Here is a 22,302-nt window from a genome sequence, read left to right as displayed (position 1 = left end):
AAGATTAAATTTACAAGCAGGGACAAAGTTCAAGCCCCTGGATAGAAGTGAAATCTCCTCCTGTGAGAGAGTAGCATCAGAGATGTTAATGACATTAGTAACCGTTGTGGACTGGGTCAGTATCTTCTTCCTGTGCTTCCTCCCCCCTCTCCGCGTCTTCCTCCTACCGCTCCCACAGGAGTTTGCTGAGGCCTGTGCCATCTCCGTTTGGATTTTTTGGGGAGCTTTGAACGAGTCGTCTGGTCCAAAGGGAGGGAATTTAAATTTGGGTGTAATTTCATCTGATTAAAGCGCCGGAAAATTTGGGCACAGGGCAAAGCTGAAAAAACGCTCACCCTGCTCCTTTAAATGTCCCGGCGGGCGGCGGCATTCATTACTATTCCCCCACCAGGACGCTGTGGACTCCGGCCAGCTATTTTGACGCCAAAAATTACTGTCTGAGCGCCACTATAGCCGGAAAGTCAGATTACGGCCTTTGGCGGTGTATAGTGCGCCCAAATTTCCCTGCACGGTTTTGTGCTGATTCGCTGAGAACTTTCACATTTATACTATCTCAGAATTCCACCAGCGTTACATAATAAAAGGATATTATGAAAGTTTGTTATTGTATTTGTTTCTTGTGAGTGTGACTAATGTATTTCTCTAAAGTAAAATTTCCCTGAATTATCCCATTTTAGCCACGGCAGTGCAGCTGTAGATCATGAGACTTGCTCTGTAAAATGGTAACAAATTGACATTTCTAATAACACAACTCCCATTCAGGGGACTGTTTACCAGTACAGTCCAGTACAGGAAATTAGCAGACTCCATCTCATCTTGTTAAAAGGCACATGCTGGTTAATTGTGAGCCACAAGCTGCACACAGACACTAGACTTCCATTCCCACAGACCAGGGGTAGGGAACCTATGGCTCGGGAGCCAGACGTGGCTCTTTTGATAGCTGCCTCTGGCTCACAGTTAGGGGTTGATTCACTAAGTTACACTGCTCAAGAAGCGCAGCTTAGTGTGGCAGCGCAAGTACAATTTTCAAAGTAGGTACGCTACTCCTGTAGCATGCACTACTAACTTATTCATGCTCCCCCCAAAAATGAACAGCTGCTCCAATTGTCCCACTCTGGACCCTGTCAGGTCCAGTAACTTTGTAGGACGAGTTACTCGCACTTTGATTGGCACAATATATTGCCTGTCAATTGACAGGCAGCCTATTGGGCCAAAGTGCAGGGATCTCATCCTACAAAGTGAATCAACCCTCAAGTCAGCTAGCTAATTGTACAAGCTGTTAGTCGGTATTTCTCCTGTCTGGCTCTTGGGGAAATTGCTGATGTTGATGAAATCCGACAGAAACTGAAGATGTGTTTGACACTTCCGCTGCCCGGTGAAGCAACTGTACACACATCACCATGGCAACAGGGACGTGAGCCCTCTGCTGTGCTTACGCACTGTCCCAGTTTGAAACATGGCTCTCACAGAATTACTTTTTAAAATATGTGGCGTTTATGGCTCTCTCAGCCAAAAAGGTTCCTGACCCCGGCCACAGACAATCACGAGTAATCATCTTGAGAGAGAATCCAGTGCAAGTTGAAGAGTTTCACAGTGTTGTTGATGTGTTGTAGTGATGCACTGTTGTAGATTACTCTTGTCTGGCCGCTGCTGTCTTTCTTTCATCCCACCCTTCTGCTCCCCATAGAACCGATCAGGATGATCAGCAACAAGCCAAGGGGTGTCTGTATAACCATCATTCCTAAACTCCCCCTGCGATCGCAGGTGCAGCTCCCCTCTAAGTTATGTCCCTGGCTTCTACCTACACCCTCTCCTGTTTCTGAATTATTTAAAGAGGATCTCCAGTGAAAATAATGTAATAAATTACAATAATTATGTATAAATGATTTAGTGTGTTTGCTCATTGTAAAATCTTTCCTCTCCCTGATTTACATTCTGACATTTATCACATGGTGACATTTTTACTGCTGGCAGGTGATGTCTGTGGAAGGAGATTCTGCTTGCTTTTTTGGCAGTTGGAAACAGCTGTTATTTCCCACAATGCTACAAGGCTCCCACAGTGTGATTTCAGTACCTCAGTGCTGTGGGGCGCTGACAACACACTGTGGGAGGGGTTTTCCCACAATATCCGCCATACAGAGCCCCCTGATGATCCGTTTGTGAAAAGGAAAAGATTTCTCATGGGAAAGGGGTATCAGCTACTGACTGGGATGAAGTTCAATTCTTGGTTACGGTTTCTCATCCCTTAATGGGTTTTCTGCCTCTACCAGGGAGAAGGAATTACTATTTTCTTTTTAGGAAGATGTCGATAATTTTTTTTTTTGGTGGAATACCATCTGAGAACCTTCTCACAATTAGCAGTGGGGGAGAAAAACGTTATTTGCTTATCAAAGTTGAAACAATTTTAGTTTTTTTTTTTTGGAGGGCGCAAACCACGGCTATTACTAGCTGCAAAACTGGCACCGGCTAAATATCTCAGACTACAAAAGGAAACCCTACCTATTCCACTGACAATCGCAAAATGTTTTCTAGAGTGCCAGAGATTATGTGTAAAAAAAAAAAAAAAAAAGTTTAAAAAAACCCCAAAATTTTAACATATACAGTCAAATACGTTCTGCCACTGTACATTACATTCTGCCAATGATCTTTAGCAATTGCTAACAACAGTATTCAGCAGCCCAAAACGACTTTAAATTGAATGATGTTGATCTCAAAGTTGCTTACAATAGATCCTCCCAGAGCCAGATAATCCACAAGGCAACCTAAGCAAATACCTAGGGCCTGGACGGTATTTAGGGGCCTGGTCCAACCTTTGCTGATGCCACTACTGTTGTAAATACAAGCAATATAAATAGAACAGTGCTGTCTACAGGCCAGATGTAGGAACATCACATATTTGAAACACAACTAACCAGACAGTCAGAAGACCACCTGTGTGGACAAAACAATGATGTAACTTAGTTAACTTGCAAGGTATTGCTTTGGGTTATAATTTGATATTAGCACACTTGACATTTGTTAAAGAAGCTTTTGTAACAAGAAGGGAATATGTGGAGTTCATACATCTGACCTTTAAGGGAATACAGTATGTGGAGTTCATACATCTGGCCTGTAGATGGCACTGTTCTACTTGTATTGCTGTATACGATTATCTAGACTGTAGTGGGTTGTTGGTTCCTGTTTTGCCCTAGCTAGGAACACTGTAAAGACACCGTTTATATAGATTGCTTGTGAATCCTGTAAATAAACCTAGGTTCAGTAATTCTGCGTCCTTGACTACTGAACACCTACCCCATTCATCTTGTTATTGGAAAAAATTAGTTTGACTGTTTGACTGAATGATCCTCAAATCAAACTGTCCGGGGCGTAACTAGAAATCACTGGGCCCCTCTGCGAAACTTGGGATGGGGCCCCCTCGCTTTCTGCACAGGCAAACTGAGAACCAATGTTATTCAATTGGCCAGTGCACACTTCAATGTGTTTTCCTTACGCAGGTAAAATCAGACAGCAGTGAAGCACTGCATGTGTTTTCTCTATCGATTTAATTAACTCCTGTGATAAAACCTGCATGTTTTCACACATACAGAGACACATAGGGCCAGATGCAATTCATTTTTTCTCCTGACTTTTCACCTAGGAGATATTTTTTTATCTTCAATTTCAATTAACTTTTTAGCACTTTGCAATGGAAAAAGTAGACAAGACAAGACAAATAACATTTATATTGCGCTTTTCTCCTTGCGGACTCAAAGCGCCAGAGCAGAGCAGCAGCCACTAGGGCGCGCTCTATTGGCAGTAGCAGTGTAAGGGAGACTTGCCAATGGTCTCCTACTGAATTAGTGCTGGCTCACTGAACAGGCAGAGCCGAGATTCGAACCCTGGTCTCCTGTGGGCAGAGCCCTTAACCATTACACCATCAGCCAACTGCCAAAAAGTACCATAAAGTAGGTGAAAAAGTACTGCCCAAATTATTTTGAGTATTTTTTTGCTTGCTGGTTGTGTGAAAGGCATTTTATTTACAAGTTGTTAAAATATAACCTAGGAGAAAACTCACTTGAAAGAAGTGAATTGCATACAACCCATGGTGTACAAAAAAAACAACAGATGAGTGTGCTCCCAGCCTCAGCTTATTACACTCACTCTGTCCATCTCTGGTGGAGCAGAACTGGCTCTGCAGACTCTTCTAGCATCACTACAATACAGAGCACTTGGGGAGGGGTAGAGAGGTTGGGGGCTGGGCACTGTACACAAGAGTCTGCTGCACACTGAATGGGGACTGTCTATAAATCTTTGTCTACAAAACTTTGTATGATTCCTTATCAGTGGCTGAGCAGATGCAGTCATTAGATTAATTGTGCAGAGAGATGAAAGTTTTTTCTCTCTGTGCCCTCAGTTGTCAGTCTCTCAGGACAAGAAAAATAGACTTCTATCCCCACGGGGCCCCCTGCGGCTTCTGGGCCCCCCTGCAGCTGCATCCCTTGCAGGGTTTATTGTTACGCCCCTATGAACGGATGTAGAACTGAGCAATACTACAAGTCATTTTATCTGCATTTTCAGCAAAGGGCTTATAAGCCGCCACAATTAAACTAAGCTAATATTTGCCTTCTTGGAATGGCAGCGGTATTGGCACCGTAATGCCTCCATACCGCCGGTAAACACCCGTCCCCAGTATTTTTCACGTTCTCCTTTTTTTGTTACATTTGCAGATCTACAAAAGAGAAAAAGAGAGAGAGAGAGAGAAAAAAACTGGGCCGTAAAAAGTCTGGAGCCGTATAAATCCAATCTGACTCTTAACTGCCTGCGAATAATTTTTCTCCACTTCAGCCTCTGTTAAAAATCTTCCAGTCTATTCATTACTGCCTTTTATAGTATTTTTATTTAATAAAACCTATTAGGTCTCCCATACAAATCTCTTTGCTTATGCCTTTATCTCTTAACTGATCAATTTTTACTCTGCTGACATCTCATCTTAGAGATTTGCCCATTTAAAAATTCATCGTACAACGAGATGGGTCTCCGTGGGGCCTGTCTGTAAAATTTGTGGCCGCTGCCGCACGCCGCGCCGCTCCGCCACGGCGTATGACTAAATGCTTCAAAGAAAATAAAATTTGTTTCTGTAGTAAGCAGAACTGTTTACATGTTATTTATTTTTATGCTTGGAAGGAAATATATTGTGAAGTGGCGCATTGATTTAATACGCATCAATGTCTGTGTACACGCTGCGGGGGGAAAATTTATGAAACCTTTGCTCAACTTCTTTAATTGAATTTTCCAAATCTCTCACCACACACAAATAATCAATATCTTCTGCAGTGGAAACCGGTCAGAATTATTACCTCTTCTCTTTCCAATTCTGTTGTCATCAGCACATTGCCGCTACCTGGACGTTTGTAATAACCAGAGGAGCATAAATGGATCTGTCTCGCGGAGAACGAGAAGGTGCTTGTCGCCGTGATGCCGCGACGGGTTGATCTTGATGGATTTCCGCTACTCCCGAGTTTGTGCGTCTGTGAAAGTCACAGCAAACACGTTTAATTATTTGTCTCGGGACGCAATGGCGGCAACTTTGAGGGGCTGTAGGCCGGTTTCGATTACGGTTATTAAAGCAGACCTGTCACAGACAAGACAAGAGTGACTTCCGCAATAGACAAATTCCTGCAAATAACTTACTTCTAACTCGTCTGCAGTGGTCACATGACTGCCCGGCCTCTCCTTGCAATGCATACCTTCCAAGTTTAGAAAGAAGGACATTATTACTAAGATGCGATCGCATTTCTTTCTGTTTCCACCAACCGCAAATTTGCGTGTGTACAGTGTGATTGAAGTGTGTTTGCCCTTGTGATTTATGACGGGAGGGGAAAAAAAACTTGCTGGGAAAATTATTTTGAATTGTCAAATCGCAGGGAAAATCGCACAGTGGCACAATTGCTATGTGATTTTTCTGAGCGCCTATACTTTATATAGAAGTGCAAATGGACCACAAATGCAGCAGACCGATAATTGCAATTCAGGGAATAAAACAGATCGCACCAGTGGAAAAGCAGCGCCACGATTTAGGGTTGGTGCACACCAAGAGCGGTTCTGAGCGTTTCTAAAAACGCTTACGGGTTGAAAAGCGCTTGGCTAATGTACAGTATTGCAATGGGATGGTGCACACGAGAGCGGTTCGTTTTTTCCCCAAACGCAAACGCGGGTCCTGCAGCATTTTTGCAGATTTCTGAAGCGTTTCTGCCTCGATGTAAAGTATAGGAAAGTGGAAAATTGCTCTGAAAAACGCTACATCAGAGCAATTTTCCAAGCGTTTTTGTTTCAGTACCTGTTCAGTTACAGCTACTGTAACAAAATATAAAATCTGCTACACAAAAACACTCCAAAAAACGCTAGGCATATTTAGAAAATTGCTCCAAACATGCCTAGAATCGCTCTGAAAAACCCGCTTCAAAAACCGCTAGCGTTTGCGGATACGCTAGCGGGTTTTGGTGTGCCCTGGCTCTTACATGTTTGTCATGGTGCTGTGCTAATCCACAAAACGCGTGCAATTCGATTTTTGGGTAAAATCGCAGCTGGTGGAAAAGAGCCCTTCCTCACTGCAAGCTTTTTTTGGACCAGATGTGTCCCAACATTCCTTTACCCAACACCCCCACCTTGTTACTAGTCAGACTTCCTGTGAACAATATGAGATATTTTAACTTTACAGTGATCCTTTCTATTAACACTACTGATTTATCTTTCATTTGGCCTCAATTCTGGTAGCTATGTGAGGTAAATATTCTTTTGTAGGTAGGTATTTTCCTTTTTTTTAGCGATTTCTGCAAGATTTTTCTCCAACATGAGGTAAATGTATAAAGTGTGGTAAAACATGCTGTATTTCAGCGGTACACATGCAGTAAGTAAAAAATAGTAGTCTTTAATTGTCTTCCATAAGTTAGGATAGTCTTTGGAAGATGTTTTTTTTTCTTTTGAGGGGTGAATGTGTATTAGATTATGTAGCAACCTATAAAAACTATATTTATAGACATCCCGTATATAAAAAAAAAAATCTACTATTCTTTTTCTATTACACAGCCTGAATAGGAACACAGCAATAGGAACTCCACTAAAATCTGCAAAATGCATACAAATTGACTTTACCTCCAGGTACAGGCAGGTCTTAAACGGATGGGTAAATTACGTGCTGCTAACATGCCCCCTAATTTCCATGAGAATAGCTATTTTCTGTAAATTACCTCATAATTTACCTCATGAGGTAAAAACATGACTAATGCTGGGAATACACCTTACGTTTTTTTACGGAGAATCGTTCCGATAGATGCCTTCGATGATAAATTTCCGACAGGTCCAATTCTCCGCTCGATTCTGTTCCGCTCGATTTCTCATAGAAATGAATGGAAAAAAGATAAGAAAAACAAGCGGAAGATAAGAGAATCGCGCAGAGAATCGATTGGCTAATAGATCGCGCGGAGAATCGAACGTGAAAAACGTAACGTGTATTCCCAGCATAAAACCTACCACAATTGCTAAATGTCATTACCTCATGAGGTAAATTACCTCACATGAGGTAATTTGTTTGTTAACCCTACAAGAATTGAAGCCATCTCTCTTATCTCCTGATTTATCTCTCCGTAGAGTTGAGGTGAAAAATAAGCAAAAGAGAAAAACTTTGTGAATATCTGAGAACACTAATATTTTCCTGATTGATGCTTGTTGCTGCAATTTGTAGAGCAAAGCATGAAACAGTCAGAACAGCCGCATTAGAGAACTTATTTAGCACGTGAATAGCGTATCTGTGAAGCTCCGCAGTGAATATCTTTCTGCCCATACTGAGAGATCGCACCAATGCCTTCCCTGGAGTCACACCCTTAAAGTGTAACTAATCCCAGCAAAAATGTTTTTAGTGCACATTCATACAAGGTCCATTGTAGTGTCCAGTCCACAGAGTTGGACAACAGCACCACTTGGCTGGAGTGTGTGTAAGCTGGTCATTGTGCTCTGCTCACACTTCAGCAGAACTCCCAGAGCCACGGGCATCAATAAAATACAAGAATTAATAGGGTATTATAGGCTAAATGAGAACACTCATTCAGTAGTAGAAGCTGGAGTAGTAGAGATGAATTGAAGTCACTCTGGATCTCAGCTTAGGCCTCAATCACATTAAACAACGCAGATGGCAATGTGATCGGGCGCATTGCGTTTCGAAATGCACGGCCATGTGCGGTTTTCTTGGACCGCGCATGCTCAGGACACTCCCAGGGACGTGATCGAGGACACACCCGGCCAGGGCCTATTTACCAGGAACGAAACTGAGTCGCTGCGGGGGACCGGAGGATCGTTTTGTCCCGGCGCGGGCCCAGGGCAGCTGCAGGGGGCTGGTAGAAGCCCCAGGTAAGTTAGACTGGCATTTTTTTTTAATTAGTTTAGGTTTCCTTTAAAAGTAGACAAATATGGAAACCTCCATACCTAAACTGAGAAGGATAAGGATTTTCCCTTTTAAAATAATGCCAGTTGCCTGACTCTACTGCTGATCCTGTGTTTCTAATACTTTTAGCCACAGCCCCTCAACAAGCATGCAGGTCAAGTGCTCTGACTGAAGACTGGATTAGCTGCATGCTTGTTTCAGGTGTGTGATTGAGCCACTACTGCAGCCAAAGAGATCAGCAGGACTGCCAAGCGACTGGTATTGTTTTAGGGCGCTCTTTCAGACTTAGACGTTGCGTTGCAGGGGACGTTAAGGTCACATAACGTCCCCTAACGCAACGCTTGCTGGTGGCAAAGGTGGACGCTATATAAAGCCGCGTTATGCGGCTCTCGGTGCGCCGTTAAAATCATTGTGGAGACCACGTGATCGGAACACTCCGCATCACGTGGTCCCGCCAGCCAATAAGCGGCCGCTCCAGGAAGTAAACACTGCAGTAGTGATGTGAAGTCCGGCCCTTTTCAATGAATCGATTCATTGAAAAGAGCCTTCCCATCACTACACTGCGGTGAATATCAATTAGCCATGTGGCTGGCCACAATAGCGGACTCTCCCCTCCGCCTCTCCTGCACGAGTAAATTAAAAAAAAACACATTACTGAGCATGTGCAAACAGTCTAACGCGGCTAAAACTGCTATAACGCACAGCACGCTGCACTTTCATTCAACGTGTAGCGTTACACTGTAACGCAACGTGGGCACTGTGAACAGCCCATTGATTTTTCATTACTGTGAGCTGGGCTGCGTTACAGGCTGCTCTAACGTGCGCCTGTAACGTCCCACTCTGAAAGCAGCCTAAAAGGAAACATCCATATCCCTCTCAGTTAAGGTTCCCTTTAAATCTAAAACTGTGTATGACTGTCATAGTTTTTATTTTTTATGGACACATCAATGCCAAAAAATAATTAAAGTCATGGAAATTAGGTTCAAAGTTGGCACGGTAATCTGTACGTAGACACCATGTGATACGGCACAATGCTGATTTGTGCCTCAACTGGTTTGTTACTTGTTAGCCGACACACTGTAAAAAAAAATACAAAATTGGCCGATTCGTGTGGCTGCCCCCATTCTGTGTAGAGAACAGGTTCTCTTAAGGAAAAAATGAATGAAACGAATGGAGCGTGATGTCCTGCCGGGTCCCAGAAGGCAAACGGTGAGTCCAGAATGAGACGTGGAAATCTGTGGAGATAAAACTTGTGTACGGCAATCAATAATTAATTTCTGAAAATAGAAATGGATATTTTCTGTGGTGTGTGGAGGGTGCGGGCTCGTGTAAATCTTCCAAATGGAATAAAACAGATGAAGTAACAAGTCTCACTCGGAAGCTCCACAGGGCAGAGAGGAGATCTGTTAATACAAAAGATGATGGCAAAAAAAGTCACGCATAATAACTTTTAGGCCCCTTGCACACTGCATTGCACCGTGTTCAGAGGCATAGCTATGGGGGGGGGGGGGGGGGCAAGGCGGGGGACATTTCCCCGGGCACAGTGATATGAGGGTGCTCAGCACAGCCGCTGCACCCGCACTGCGCGAGAGGTGGGTCGCTGGCTGCCCAAAGTGCCCCTGCTGCTTTCCCTCCCTCCCTCCATCTGCAGAGGAGTGCAGATGCATTAACAGCAGAAGAAAAAATGGGGCACATCTGGCTATCTAAAGGGGGGCACATCTGGCTACCTAAATGGGGGAAGGGGGGCTCATCTGGCTATCTAAAGGGGGCACAACTGGCTATCTGAACAGGGGAAGGGGGCACATTTGGCTACCTATAGGGGTTAAGGGAGGCACATCTGGCTATCTAAAAGGGGGAAGGGGGCTCATCTTAAGGGGGGCACGTTTGACCATTTAAAGGGGAGCACAACTGGCTATCTAAATGGGGGAAATTTGGATACCTATAGGGGGGAAGGGGGCACATTTGGCTATCTAAACAGCATTTGTACATTTGACTCCACCCATGACCACATTCTGATGCATGGCCACGCCCAGTTTATCCAGCGCGGGTGCACAAACTGTCTTGGTCCACGGGCACTGAAAACCCTAGCTATGCCTCTGACCGCGTTACTCTTCCCCGCCGCATCCCCGTCTCAAGGACCATGCAAGACTATGGAGACTTCCAACGTGATTAGACGCGGCACGCCGGGAGTATTCAAATCACCACGATGCCCAAGCAACGGCTGCAGCGCGTTGCCACATGATCCATGTGCAGTAATGCAAGTCAATGGGCAACGCAGTAAGTGTGCACAATAAGAGCACGGTGGTGCAATGCGACCAATGGGAATCCTAGCGACGTACTTCCTGCCCAGCAGCAGGAAGTATGTCACTAGACGTGGGGCTAGCCCTATCCAAAAACACTTCACTAGCTCAAACTTGACCATAACACAAACCGACTTGCACCGGATGAAAACAGCCAGTTTGGATCAGACAGTTCAACATCTCTTTCTTGTCCAGTCTGCGTCCGGAGCAGATGGATTTCAACCACAGGTTTCTATAGAACATGCATCTTCTATCCAGAAAAGTGCTACAGGTCAGTAATTTGCATTTACTGCAACGTATAGAAAAGATCCACTAAAGATCACAAGTGGAAGCGAAGCGGACTTTATTTTTTAACATTAGATTTATTTGCATGTCCATCGCTGAGCTGCAGAAAATGTACAGAGCAGGTAAGCTTTCTTATGCCTTACGCCTTAGTCAGGTGTCACAAGTGAGGGTATCACACAGGGTTCCCGCATGCAGGAAACCTGCAGCATAACATTGCACACTATGTGCAATTCATATACCTGTATTGTTGTATCTACTGTCTATTACCTGTATTGTGCTGTCGGTCACCCTGTTATTATTGTCTGTAATCCTATGTATTGTACAGGGCTGTGTAATATGTTGGCGCTATATAAATCCATTAAATAAAAAATAATAATATAGATGACAGTCTGCTGCTGCCAGCTGTCTGTGGATTTTTCAATTACAATTGAAAATTTGCAGATGTAAGTGTGAACCCTCCCTCAAACTACGCTAACTTAAAGGACACCTGAGGCGAGTAAAAAAAAAATAAAGTTTTATACATACCTGGGGCTATCTCCAGCCCCCTTCAGGCGGATCGGTCCCTCACCATGTTCCCACGCCGCCTGGATCCTCCGCTAGGTGGCCCGGTATTTCCTCAAGTCGGCGCCAGTGGGCGGGGCAGAACTCTCAAGGCAACAGGAGTACGATGGGATGTGCATGCGCAGTACACCCCGATTTGCAGAATTTACCCGTCTCAGGTACACATTAAACCACATCTTCTCAGATCCTCCTAAATTTTTAAAGTACCAGTAATTACTAACTGGTATCCTGATAAACTCATTGGACTAGTGGGGTGTCCAATTCACCAGGAGGCAAGTTTTTCTACATTGGACAGTTAACTCAAAAACAAGGGTGGACATGCCTGAAATGAATACAATTCTTAAAAACAGTCTAAATGTTGGTCTTACCTCTCCTGAAGAACTAGGCCAGTCTAACTGGAAACAGTTTTATTGAAGCACAATGAGCAAGCCCCCGCAAAACGTGTTGTCTTGTTTTTGTGCTTCCATAAAACGGTTTCCAGTTAGACTGACCTAGTTCTCCAGGAGAGGTAAGACCAACATTGCCTCTCCTTTTTTAGATTGTTTTTAAGAATTTTACTCATAACCACCTTAGTTTTTGTGTTAAACTGTGGAAGTAGTCATTTTTTTCAGTTTATCCTAAAATAATGGGACAACAGTAGTTGAATTGTATAATAGTTCTGGGAATTGCTCTACCTGCTATTCAATTTCCATGAGAAATCCATGAAACGCCTCTGATCATCGAGCCTGGCCATAGATTTTATCTTCTGGGAGCTGAAAGGAAGTTTTGCTTAGATTCTGTTTGAAAATATTTTGTTTACAGTGAATCCTGGTCATGGGCAGACAATGAGCCTGTTTTCTCTGCTTGTACAAGATAATGATATACATGGCCAGCACATAATGCTGCCCATTCATGCGGCCATCTTCTGCTAATAGGTTGTTTTAAGAAGAGCTTGTTCGGGTAAAGTAAATAAATTTCATGGCTCGCCATGTGACGATAATGTGACATGCCGGCTCATGCTGGCCGCAGAATGGTCATGAGTTTAACGTTTGCGAGTGGAACTAATTAAAAGTAATCACAAAGAAACCACATCCAAAAGCATTTGTACGCCAGAAGGGCTCTCGCTAGACTTTCCCATCACCTTATTCATCCTCTTTTATCATATTATACAACATTATCAGCAATTCTTATTCCTTTTTGCCTGTATGTTACATTAAAGCTAACCTGAACTGACAATTAAAAGTCAAAATAAGCAAACACACGTCATACTTACGGTACCTCCTGCAGGGTCTACTCATTAATCTCTTTCTCCTCTCCTGCGTCCTGTTTGTCAGCACACGGTTAAATTGTAATATCGCCCACTTGAGCCATAGGGAAACATGGACACTACCTTGCACATCAGTTGACCTTTCAGTTATAACTGACAGCAACTGATAGTTGGTGAAAAAGGACCATAAGAGCCTGAACCCACTGACGCAGTTGTGTCCACTTTTCAGTTACACATCAATGTTACAGATGCTGAAAAGTGGACAGAAGCGGACACAACTGCATTAGTGGGCTCTGACTCCCTAGACTCCAGGAGGGCTGCTTTCTGACTTGTGTGAGACTGACAGGGACTATTACAGGCAAGTAGCCTCTGTGTGATGTGAGACTGCAATACAGATAAGCTCTCTGCTCTATCTCCTCCTTCTCTGGGCTAGTGCACGCCAAAATCACAATAGCAATCGCTAGCAATTTGCGAGTGCGATTTTGTGAAGCAATTTTCAGAGCGTTTTTTGAATGAATCGCTCAAAAAAATGCTACATGCAGTGTGCTTGTGATTTTGAAAAGATCATAACGCTGCTGTGAGAACGCCGTCATAGGGTAACATTAGCCAAGCGCTTTTCAAATCACTGTCGATTTGAAAAACGCTCAGAAGCCCTCTTGGCGTGCACCAGCGCTCCTTCATTCACCTTTGTTTCCCTCTTCCCCTAGTGTTAGATGTTTGTGTCTTCTTGTTATACAGGAAAGCTAAATAAAAGTGCAATCCTGGTGAGGCAAATTATTATTATTTAGTAATTATATAGCGCCGCCATCTTCCGCAGTGCTGTTCAGAGCATATTGTCGTCACTTAACTATCTTCTTCCGTCAATTTCAGCATTTCTGTCCTCACGGTTTCTCCCCTTCTCTGCATAATGGCTCAGACACACTATAAGCGCTTTTCTGAGCAATTTTACCGCAATCACGATTTTACCATGTTTTTAATGTAAGTCAATGGAAGCCCTTTTTAAAAAGCTCTCAGAAAGTTCTAAAGGCTAAAAAGTGCTCATAAAAGCGCTTATAGTGCATCTGAGCCCTTAGTATTTGTACGCTGCGGGTAAGTTGGGAGCTGGGAGCGCCGAATGACGGCTCTTCCTGCTGCCACTAAACTCCCTGGCAGTGTTAAATACTATTCGCCCCTCTGAGTCGTTGCAACTCGGACGGAGGTGTAATTTGGGGTACGGCGATCACCTGCACCCTGAATTACCCTTACGGGCCCCACGCAGCTTATTATTGCTGCTATGGGGCTCCTGGTTTGGGTAACAGTGCTGAGCCAAAACCACCTGCTTTGCCTTCTCTCTCCTCTCTCTAATCTTGTTATTAGAAACCATAATCTAAAGCTGGTCATACATGCATCAATTGTTACTGACAAATTCTTTCACTATGATCGAATCATAATGGCTTTTCCACCTGTCAGTACTGAGTATGGATGTGGCCTACAGTGTTTCATACAATAGTGAAGTGGGTCGTGATGCACTGCCACTGACCACCAATAAAAAGCAGGTAAGCAAGGCATGTTGGAAGGGGGGGGGGGGGGGGAGTGAAAGTGATTAAAGGAGGGGTACCGAAAACTTTGGAAATTAGTATTAGTGAGGCAGGGATCATGGTGCCAGGAGGGAGGTCAGTAAAGATGTGTTACCTGACTGAGGGAGATGGTGATCTGGTAGTAGGGGGCATATTTGAGGGATTAGTAGAGATGGAGGTGAAGAGGAGGACATGGGTGTTTGTGTGTGGAGAAGGGGGGAGGGGGGTATGAGCCTTGGAGAATTAAAGTGGCCATACATCTGTTGACTTGACAGCCAATCAACCAACTGTTTTGATATTATCTAATTGGATACAAATTTTGGGTTGAAATTGGTTGAATGTATCGATCTGAGATGTTGGGAAATCTTGGGCCTATGTGGTTGTCAGGTGCGATAATCACGGCGTGCGATAACCACGAATGATAGACATGACGGAAACCCCGGCCAGTCCCTCAAAATGTATTATGTGCCATCCGGTGCCTGTACTTTACCAGTCACACTGTTCCTCGAATGTCCTTGCTGTATTTCCGCATTGGCGCTCCACGTGACTACTGGCATATACGACGTGGGGTGCGTGTGTGACGTCATTTGGGCTGGGGCTGCCATGATAACGGGCCTCTAGTTTGTGTTTCCCCCCAGGCCAAAAGGTCCCAGTCCTCCCCTGGCTCTGGGTCCAATGCTTTCAGTTTTGACAAGACAACATTCAGTTATATAAAGGCATTACAACTGGTTACATTCCATTTAAAAATGGCATGACCTCCTCTAGAATCACCTCCTTGTATTCCTGTATCCAAGATTTCACACGTGCTTTGCCCCTCTCTTGAATACCTTTCCACAACGCATCCTTCACTCTCCAACCTTTGATATCTTTAATTCTCCCTCAAAAAAATGTTTTTTTCCCAACAAGCATATGCTTTACCTTAGCCATTTCCTCTTTGACCTCTGGCCAAGTTGCACTCCTACTAGGTATTGTATACTATAATAATAATAATCCTAACAATTGTATAGCGCTTTTCTCCTGTTGGACTCAAGTGCTTAACCGCTGGGGGAGGGGAGGATATGGTGTAAATAAAATAAAAGGAAGATGGCAATGTAAAAAAATGACAGTGCAGCAGCAAGCAGATGCCACCAACAGACATTGGCCTCAATTCACTAAGATTATCTCCTGTCTTTAACCATGGTGATGAGACATGTAGTATTCAGGAACACATTTTACCTCAGGCAAACCTAAAGTTAACTCTTCTGTCTTTAAGTTAACTCTTCAATCCTTAAAATAACTCCAGAACTCTAAAGTTAAAGACAGGTTGTTAATTAACTGTGTGTGAAAATAACTACAGAGGAGGTAACTTGAAGAATGGAGAGATAAGATAACTCTCTCACTGTGTGGTGGCAAGTTATCTCTTGCCTTATTATCTCCAGCATGATCTTAGTGAATTGAGGCCATAGTGTGTTCATTTGAATGGCCAAGTAATAAACTGTTAGGCTACTTGCACACCAAGATGTTGCGTTAGGTGCTACGTTAAGGTTGCATAACGTGCACCTAACGCAAGGCCTGGTGCTCTTCGATGTGGACGTCAGAGTGAGCCGCGTTGTGCAGCTCACTCTGGCGTCCGTGATGCCGTGATGCGTACTCTTGGACGCATGCGGCATCACGTGGTCCCGCCGGCCAATCACCGAACAGAGCGGCCGCACCAGGTCACAACGTGCAGTGAATATTAATTAGCCATGTGCTTGGCCACTCTCCGCTCCTCCCCAACATGACTGAGCATGTGCAAACAGTCCAACGCGGCTTAAGCCGCTGTAACGCCATAGCATGCTGCACTTTCGGGAGAAAGTGCAGCGTTACATGTAACGCAACGTGGGCAGTGTGAACAGCCCACTTGTGTTACATTGCTGTGCGTTTGGGGAGCGTTACAGGATGCACTAACGTGCGCCTGTAACGTCTTAGTGTGTAACCAGCCTAAAAGTAGACCCAAATAAAAAATACAAGATTTCAGATATAAAATCTATTTTCTAAATTATAATAAGAAATAGCAGCCTTTTTTCAGCTGTATGATGACAAATATAAAATATTTTACATTTATTGGAGGAACCCCTCCCTTCCTTTCATATTGCCGGGAGAGAATTCCGGCAGACTGGTGGAGGAGATAAAAAACAAAAACAAAACACAGGCTGCTACTGATGATGTCACAGGGGAGGTGATCTCCGCTTGTGTGAGATTTCACATAGACGACTCCCCTGTGAGGGAGGGTAGCTGATGACAAACACACCCATGATCTAAAACCTTCTAAGCTCAGAAGTAATAGCTGCCACCTGTATAACCCTAGTTATAAAAAGAGAAGGGTTATTTATCTTTGTATGTGTCAGACTTGTGCAACTAAATATTGTGAATTAAAAAAATGTTTGGTTTGGGTCCACTTTAATGCTGCAGAGCACTGAATTGTAAAAAAAAAAACACCTGGTCACCAGGGGGGTGTAAGCCTGTGGTCCTCAAGCGGTGGTAAAAAGTTTTGAAATGATTGTGGTCTCATTTATTACATAACAAAAAACTGGCATTTTAACAGGGGTGGTTATAAAGAAGCTTGAATAAAAGTGGAGTAACTCTTTGAACCAATGCTATTACTATAGCTAATGAATAATATTTATATTAAAATGATTGTGTGTCATTTCTCGTATCTTGCTATAGTCTAAACTCGGCAATATCCAGTAGTTTGCGTGAAAATACATTGAAATAGGGTACCAAATAAATGTTGCTACTATTCACACTATTCACTCACGATAGGCTGTGTATTAGCTGCAACGTTTTTAAAAATCCTCTAAAGTAGGGGTCAGGAACCTTTTTGGCTGAGAGAGCCATAAACACCACATATTTTAAAATGTAATTCCGTGAGAGCCATACAATCTGTTTCAAACTGGGACAGTAGGGCTCACGTCCCTGTTGCCATGGTGATGTGTATACAGTTGATCCGCCGGGTATTGGAAGTGTCAGACACACCTTGAGCCTCTATTGGGTTTCAGCAACATCAGCAATTTCCCAGAGAGCCAGACAGGAGAAATACCAACGAACAGTTTGTACAATTAGCCAGCTGACTTGGGGATTTATTACTTTGTAGGACGAGATCCCCGCACTTTGGCCCATTAAGCTGCCTGTGAAGTGCCTATTGGGCCTATCAAAGTGTGGGGATCTCGTCCTACAAAGTCACTGGACCTGACAGGGTCCAGAGTGGGACAATTGGAGCAGCCATTTTTTGTTTGTGGGAGCGTGAGTAAGCAGCAGTACTACTTTGAAAATTTTACTTGCGCTGCCACACTAAGCTGTGCTGCTTGAGCAGTGTAGCTTAGTGAGTTAATCTCTACTGTCTGTGAGCCAGATGTAGCCATCAAAAGAGCCACACCTGGCTCTTTTGAAATTGATGGATCTGACTCTTTGGGCAATTGATCCCCAGCAGATGAATCAAATCTGCAAAGAATCGAATAAGAAAATTGATCAGTGTATGGCCACCTTGAGGGCTCGTTCACACTAGGGGCGGTTTTTAAAAAAATTTTTAAGCACTGGCGATTTTCAAAATTGCCCTGAAAGGGCTTGTGCAATGATTCTCTATGAGAAAGTTCACATCTGAGCGGTTTGTTTCCGATCCATGAAGAAAAGCGGTGTATGGGCCATTTTTGAGGCGATTCCGCCTCAATGGAAGGTATAGGAAAACACAAAACGCTCACAAAATCGCTTTGCGCAGCAATTGTGTGAGCATTTTTAAGCATAAATATATTGTATTTATTCTTTTCCGGATCAAAAAGTTCACGTCCTGAGTGACGTCAGGAACTGAAAAAATGCAATCGCTCTGCAAAAGCGCTTAGAAAAGCGCTTAACAAAAACGTCCAACGCACAGAAATTGAAAAAAAAAAAAGTGTCAAAAAACCGCCAACGCGAACGGCCTCGCAATGGTAACAAGGCCTTAGTGAGCGTTTAAAACAAATTGCAAGGAAGGGGTGTACAGTGGGATGCAAAAGTTTGGGTAACCTTGTTAATTGTCATGATTTTCCTGTATAAATAGTTGGTAGTTACGATAAAAAATGTCAGTTAAATATATCATATAGGAGACACACACAGTGATATTTGAGAAGTGAAATGAAGTCTATTGCATTTACAGAAAGTGTGCAATAATTGTTTAAATAAAATTAGGCAGGTGCATAAATTTGGGCATTTTATTGATTCCAAAACCTTTAGAACTAATTATTGGAACTTAAATTGGCTTGGTAAGCTCAGTGACCCCTGACCTACATACACAGGTGAACCCAATTATGAGAGAGTATTTAAGGGAGTCAAATGTAAGTTTCCCTCCTCTTTTAATTTTCTCTGAAGAGTAGCAACATGGGGGTCTCAAAACAACTCTCAAATGACCTGAAGACAACTATTGTTCAACATCATGGTTTAGCGGAAGGATACAGAAAGCTGTCTCCGAGATTTCAGCTGTCTGTTTCCATAATTAGGAACATATTGAGGAAATGGAAGACCACATGCTCAGTTCAAGCTAAGGCTCAAAGTGGCAGACCAAGAAAAAATCTTGGATAAACAGAAGTAACGAATAGTGATAGCAGTCAGAGTCAACCCACAGACCAGCATCAAAGACCTACAACATCATCTTGCTGCAGATGGAGTCATTGTGCATCGTTCAACTATCCGGGCGGCACACTTTACACAAGGAGATGCTGTATGCAAGAGCGATGCAGAGGAAGCCTTTTCTCTGCCCACAGCACAAACAGAGGTATGTTAAAGCACATTTAGACAAGCCAGCTTCATTTTGGAATAAGGCGCTGTGGACTGATGAAACTAAAATTGAGTTATTTGGGCATAACAAAGCAGTGATGAGCAAATCCGATCCGGATGCTACTCGGATAGTAGCTATCCGGATTTCTCCCAGTAATGCATTGCGGCCTGGGCGGGGGGTTTAATCCTTACCCATCATGACGTCTTTTTCGTCCGTCCTTCGGCGCCTCCCACGATGCGTTCCACTCCGGTGTCACGTGACTACACACTTCCTCCTTCAACCCGGAAGGAGGAAGTGTTTTTTAGTCACGTGACGCCGGAGTGGAGCGCATCGTGGGAGGCGCCGAGGGACGGACGAAGAAGACGTCATGATAGGTAAGGATTAAATCCCCCGCCCAGGCCGCAGTGCATTACTGAGAGAAATCCGGATAGCTACTATCCGAGTAGCATCCGGATCGGATTTGCTCATCGCTGTAACAAAGGGAGTTATGCATGGAGGAAAAAGAACACAGCATGCCAACACACCTGCTACCTACAGTAAAACATGGTGGTGGTTCCATCATGCTGTGGGACTGTAAGGCCAGTGCAGGGACTAGGAATCTTGTCAAAGTTGAGGGACGCATGGATTCCACTCAGTATCACCAGATTCTGGAGACCAATGTCCAGGAATCTGTGACAAAGCTATGGCTGCGCCAGAACTGGATCTTTCAACAAGACAACAACCCTAAACAGTGCTCAAAATCCACTAAGGCATTCATGCAGAGGAACAAGTACAACCTTCTGGAATGTCTATTTCTATCCCCAGACCTGAATATAATTGAAAATCTGTGGTGTGAGTTAGAGAGCTGTCCATGCTTGGAAGCCATCAAACCTGAATGAACAAGGAGATGTTTTGTAAAGAGGAATGGCCCAAAATACCTTCAAACAGAATCCAGACTCTCATTGGAACCTACAAGAAGTGTTTAGAGGCTGTAATTTCTGCAGAAGGAGGATCTACTAAATATTGATTTCAGTTCTTTTTTGTGGTGCCCAAATTTATGCACCTGCCCAGTTTTGTTTAAACAATTATTGCACACTTTCTGTAAATACAATAAACTTCATTTCACTTTTTAAATATCACTGTGTGTGTCTCCTATATGATATATTTAACTGACATTTTTTATCAAAACAACCAACGATTTATACAGGAAAATCATGACGATTAACAAGGTTGCCCAAACTTTCGCATCCCACTGTACATTAACAACTAATAACATAACTTGGTGGCTCTTTTGCACTGTAAATTGTGATCATGTTCGCAAACACGCTGTGATCTCATTGTAATTTACCAAACATGATTTTGCTTGCACTGTGAATTGTTGTGCGATCATCAAAGTTCAACATATGATATTCTCCAACAAGGGAGGGAGGAAATCACAAGAAAAATCACATAGTACCGCATTTGCTATACAATCTGCTTATGCTCCCATAGACTTAAAGGACAACTGAAGTGAGAAGAATACGGAGGCTGCCATATTTATTTCCTTTTAAGCAATACCAGTTTCCTGACTGTCCTGCTGATCCTCTGCCTCGAATACTTCTTGCCATGGACCCTGAACAAGCATGTAGCAGAAGAGATGTTTGACATCATTGTCAGATCTGATGAGAATAGCTGCATGCTTGTTTTTGGTGTGATTCAGACACTACTCCAGCCAAACAGATCAGCAGGGCTGCCAGGCAGCTAGTATTGTTTAAAAATAAATAAATACGGCAGCCTCCATAAACCTCTCACTTAAAGGGACCCTGAACAGGGTTAATAAAAAAGCAAATCTGGATTTACCTGGGGCTTCCTCCACTCCTCCGTAGCCCACAAGATCCCTCGGTGTCCTCTGGGTCTCCTCTGTGATCCTGCTGGCGGCTCTTCAAATCTGGTGACTTCGGCGCGGTTCAGTCTTTCGAGAACTGCGCATGCGCAGGACCCTTACCGCGACAGGCACGATGACACTCCCGATGTCTGGACAGGCCGCACATGCGGGACTAAATAGAACATTCGTAGCAAAGAAAGAGTCTCATATTTTTTATTTTCATTTAGTTTTTGTTTTTTTTATAACATTGCATCATACTGTAACAACTGCAATTTTTAAAACCAAACTCACCCTTACTAGGAAACCATGTGGGGCGTGCGTGAATGCAGAGGAGGAATCCCAGAAGCCAATGGGGGACAAGTGGAGACCGCGGACAGGTAATGTATATTTTAACACTGGGCACTGGGGGGGGGGGGAACACATCTTTCATTAGGAGAAAGCGGCAGACGCAACGCACAAGGCTGATTCCGGATCGGTTTCAGCATGAAATTGATCGGGAATCAGCCTGTGGTGTGTGGGCAGCCAACAGATCTCTCTCTAATCACATTCGATCAGAGAGAGATTTGTCTCTTGGTCGAATCTGCCCATCATCGTATGTATGTATGGCTACATTTAGTTAAAACAAAAGATGAAAGATCTCCTAGGAGTAAACTTTGGAGATAAAGTAAATTGCATAAGGGCCTCTGTCTTTTAAAGGAAAGGTCCAAGCAAAAAAAAAAAATGAGTTTCACTTACCTGGGGCTTCTACCAGCCCCATGCAGCCATCCTGTGCCCTCGTAGTCACTCACTGCTCCTCCAGTCCCCCGCTGGCAGCTTTCTGACCTCGGAGGTCAGGGCCGAATTGCGTACATTTTTACACATTCCCGCTAGTGCAGGAACATTAACACATACATTTTTACGCGTTAGTGGTGCAACACGTACATTTTTGTTCCTGCACTAGCTGGAATGCGTAAAAATGTACGCAATTCGGCACTGACCTCCGAGGTCAGAAAGCTGCCAGCGGGGGACTGGAGCAGCAGTGAGTGACTACGAGGGCACAGGATGGCTACATGGGGCTGGTAGAAGCCCCAGGTAAGTAAAACTCATTTTTTTTTTTTGCTTGGACCTTCCCTTTAAAGAGAACCTGTAACACACAAAAGTTCCCCTGGGGGGTACTCACCTCGGTAGGGGGGGGGGGGGGGATAGACAATCTCCGTCTGGTCCGCTCTACTACGCAGGTGCAGGAGACTTGTGCCTGCGCAGTAGAGTGGGCCAACAGCGATCAGCTATTTCCACCTATCTCCGAGCAGAGAGCCGATACTGCGCCTGTGCTGGAGCCGGGAAGGTAAAT

General features: G+C 43.9%; 1 long non-coding RNA gene across 1 annotated transcript in view; it reads left to right on the top strand.

Moving 5' to 3' along the window:
* The first annotated feature begins 10,921 nt into the window (after positions 1 to 10,921).
* LOC137520856 (uncharacterized) overlaps positions 10,922 to 22,302 on the top strand; it is a 62,239-nt gene continuing 50,858 nt past the window's right edge. The window contains exons 1-2 of the long non-coding RNA XR_011021953.1: positions 10,922 to 10,987; positions 21,273 to 21,349. This is a non-coding gene — a long non-coding RNA (uncharacterized lncRNA). The remainder of the gene's footprint in view (positions 10,988 to 21,272; positions 21,350 to 22,302) is intronic.

The sequence above is a fragment of the Hyperolius riggenbachi genome, chromosome 6 (assembly GCF_040937935.1).
Source record: "Hyperolius riggenbachi isolate aHypRig1 chromosome 6, aHypRig1.pri, whole genome shotgun sequence".
Taxonomy (NCBI): domain Eukaryota; kingdom Metazoa; phylum Chordata; class Amphibia; order Anura; family Hyperoliidae; genus Hyperolius; species Hyperolius riggenbachi.
This window is presented reverse-complemented; position numbering and strand designations above follow the sequence as displayed.